This window comes from Pogona vitticeps, chromosome 5, assembly GCF_051106095.1.
Source record: "Pogona vitticeps strain Pit_001003342236 chromosome 5, PviZW2.1, whole genome shotgun sequence".
In the NCBI taxonomy this organism is placed as follows: domain Eukaryota; kingdom Metazoa; phylum Chordata; class Lepidosauria; order Squamata; family Agamidae; genus Pogona; species Pogona vitticeps.
In genome coordinates this window covers 23,428,721-23,432,148 of record NC_135787.1, presented here as the reverse complement: position 1 = coordinate 23,432,148, position 3,428 = coordinate 23,428,721, and the positions used below count along the sequence as shown (strand labels likewise).

Sequence of the window (3,428 nt, the reverse complement as noted above, 5' to 3'; positions counted from 1 at the left end):
TTTATTTCTTCTTCTTCTTTGGGTTTTGCCAGTTGTTCTTTGATCTGTAACCATGTTGCATGTACAGTATTTTTTCGAGAGAACAATCACTATTGTCAATGGTCCACCACGGCGTATCTGCACAATAAGATCTTAAATAAGGAGACAGACAGTGCTCTTTAATAAAGGCATGTTGGCTTTTGGATCAAGCAGTAACACCATCCCCAATTGGGGAAAAGGCCAATTGCATTAGTATTTGATGGGAGAATCTGCGTTCAGCCAAAGGCTTCCTGGTACACTCTTCATTGCATGACAAAACGTGTTTGATATCACATCACAGCTTAGGAGCCCTGTGCCCCCTTGTCAGTCCTTCTATGAAATCTAAAACAATAACCTTTTATTCATCTGGAGTTGTTAACAAGGTGTTCAGCAATTTAAGCTGCTAGACATGTCACAAATGGAGAGAAATGTGTGGTTTTGGCTCTCAATGAACATTTTGATGGTAAGGGCAGAGCCATATCTTGCATGCAGTTCCATAATTCCTTCCCCCTGCCCAAGGGCTCGGTTTTTATCAGGTAAATCTGCTGCAAGTGGCTTCAGGTTGCGTGGAGGATAAGGAGGGCTGTTTTTCTTTCCTTCCCAAGACTGCTCTGATCAAAATTGCTCCCATTCAAACAAGCCACTTCTCTTCCTGTGAAATAAAAGATAAGTGACGCGGTGTAATTGCAGAAAATACATTCCCCAAGCAGAAGAAAATATCAATCAAATTCATAGCCTAACTTGACAACACATCATTCCTCTCCTTTCTTTGTCTTTTAAAATTATTATTGCAATAACATTCCTCATCTGACGCTGCTTAGATTTTAAATAGCTTCAACCTGGTGAGTTCTGACAGAAACCTATGGAGTTTAATTACTACTTTTAAGTTGCCAGTGCACATGCTCATTATCGTTTGTAATTTAAATTCATTAATGTTTTCTGGAGACCACTGAATGAATTTTTTTGGTGGTACACTTTATGTGTGTGTTAGTGATGTTTATAGAGGAATACAATGTCACTCTGTGTTCATTCTCGAGCAGTTGCAATTATCTTTATTAAACTACAGAAGACCAAGGAGAAAATTGTATCTTAAAAAATATATATATAAAGAGCCAAAATATGTCTGAGTTTCAGTTTTCCTTAAAAGGTAAAGGATGGAAGAGTGCACAGAATGTCCATTTCTTACTGTTTTCTTCCCTCCTTAAATTTAAGTGCTTATCAGTGGATTGAAGACCTCTTTGCCCCTTAAATAACAGAATATTCACTGGAGCCGCAGTTAATGAATCCTGCTGGTGGTAAGCTCAGTGCTTGGAAAAGTTATTTACTTTATTACCTTTGGACTGCAACTGCCAGAGTTTAAACAGTTACTCTTTTTGCCCACAACTCACAGAATCCCCCAGCTACCCTGGCCTGTAGGCTAGGATGGTCCTTGTGGGCCTTCTCCTCCCTTTAGTAGTTCTCCTGAGACTGTTAGAAAAGCCATGTTAGATCATAGCAATCAAACCCAGAAGAGAACTTGCAAGTAAATAACTACAATTAATGAAATTATTAATCATTAGTTACTTTATGGTATCAATGTAGTGAGTAGTTATAAATTTACAATAGAAATAATATAGCAAGTAGTTACAAAGTTACCTTTTCGGTATGACAAGTAACTCTGAATTACATTTTTAATAAAGGCTCTTTAAGACGCTTTTATCAATGTAGTGAGTAGTTATAAATTTACAATAGAAATAATATAGCAAGTAGTTACAAAGTTACCTTTTCGGTATGACAAGTAACTCTGAATTACATTTTTAATAAAGGCTCTTTAAGACGCTTTTATCAATGTAGTGAGTAGTTATACGTAAATTTACAATAGAAATAATATAACAAGTAGTTACAAAGTTACCTTTTCGGTATGACAAGTAACTGAATAATGGCTCTTAAGACGCTTAATAAAGGCTCTTAAAGACGCTTTTAGAGATGTTCAATAAGAATTTTTCTGGGTTGCTGGTAATGGCATACAATGTATTAATAATGCACAATAAAGTGAATTACTTACTGGATCAGAACAATGAAAATGGCAATAGCACCCTGATGGTAAAAAAAAAATTAATGAGTAACAAAACAAATCCAGGACCTGATCAAAAATTCCGTTCTTACAGTAGCCAACCAGAAAGGTCTATAAGAAGCCCACAAGCAGGCTGTAAGCTGCGAATCCTCCCCACTCCCCAAATTCCTGTTGTGCAATGACCTCCTCTAGTACTTGGAGATGTTAGTCATGACTATTAGTTTTGTCATCTGTGAATGGTCCTCTGATCTTTTCCTCAAGTGCCAAAGATTTTTTGAGGGTTCAGTGGGAGCTGGGGGAAAAGGGGGTGAAGCAACTCAACAGCACTCTAGCTTATTTATATACTGAGTCAAAATTCAAAGAGGGCTTGGTTATAATAAGAAGTTCCCTGTTACCAAATAGTGGGTTAGTTTCTGGGAAGAGAGGGCCATTTGAAACTCAGTGTTGCACATTTCTAGGGCTGGAAGAAATGTGGTTGCATGAATGCCACAAAAAGAGTTTGGATAATATTGGAGATAATTCTGGTGATGACCTTCACTTAGCAAAAGAGCTTACGTCAGGAAAAAAGCTGGCACAACTTGGGGCAGGGTCATTTCTAAGGCAAGCATAAAAACATAGGAAAACAAGTTTCTTACTTGTTGGAAATTAAGTGTACGTACTGTAGTCAGGTTGCAGGTGGAAGGATTGAAAGCTGAGTTTCCTGCAGTGCGGATGAATGATGTTAGAAGTGCATTTACTTGCCTATAAAAGCTCAACATGATTCAAGCACAACGTGTCATCAAAAATCTTCCCCCCCCCAAAAAAAAACCCACAAATGTTAGGAAAAAGAATATTTCCTGTCAAAGTCACACAAGTTCACTAAGTTATAGGTGTTGAGGGAATGCAAGCAGCGCTTTCTGTCCCTCTGGAGTCTGTTGTAGGTCTTTTTCCTTATCATTTGTTTCCTGCTGTACCTTCTTGCATTTTGCTTCAAAATTGATTGGCACTGCCCTCCTGCTACTCTTTGAACCAGAAATACAAAATTGAAATCCAGTCACAACAGAATGAAGGAACACGGCCATCACTGCCTGTGCTTATGACCTGAATGCGATCCCAGTGGGTTCAGGTAAGCCAGCTCAAGGCTGACTTAGCCATCCATCTTTCTGAGGTTGGTAAAATGGGTACCCAACTTGCTGGGGGACAAGCTATTGTTTGCATAATTATGTTGTAAACCGCCCAGAGAGTGCTGTAGTACTATGGGGCAATAGAGACGTCAAAACAACAACACCCAAACATATAAAAATGGGGAAAGTGTCAAGCTGTAGCCTTCAGTCATATATTGCAATACGGTATCTAATTTGGTTCCTAGCCTTTTCTA

The 3,428-nt window shown here is 38.4% G+C and overlaps 1 long non-coding RNA gene across 1 annotated transcript; it reads right to left on the bottom strand.

Annotated features, from left to right (window-relative positions):
- On the bottom strand, positions 1–2,183 carry LOC140707619 (uncharacterized). The gene is made up of 2 exons (XR_012087778.2): positions 2,063–2,183; positions 1–670 (listed from the first exon to the last, which is right to left on the bottom strand). It is a non-coding gene; the product is annotated as an uncharacterized LOC140707619 (long non-coding RNA).
- Between the last annotated feature and the right edge of the window lie 1,245 nt (positions 2,184–3,428).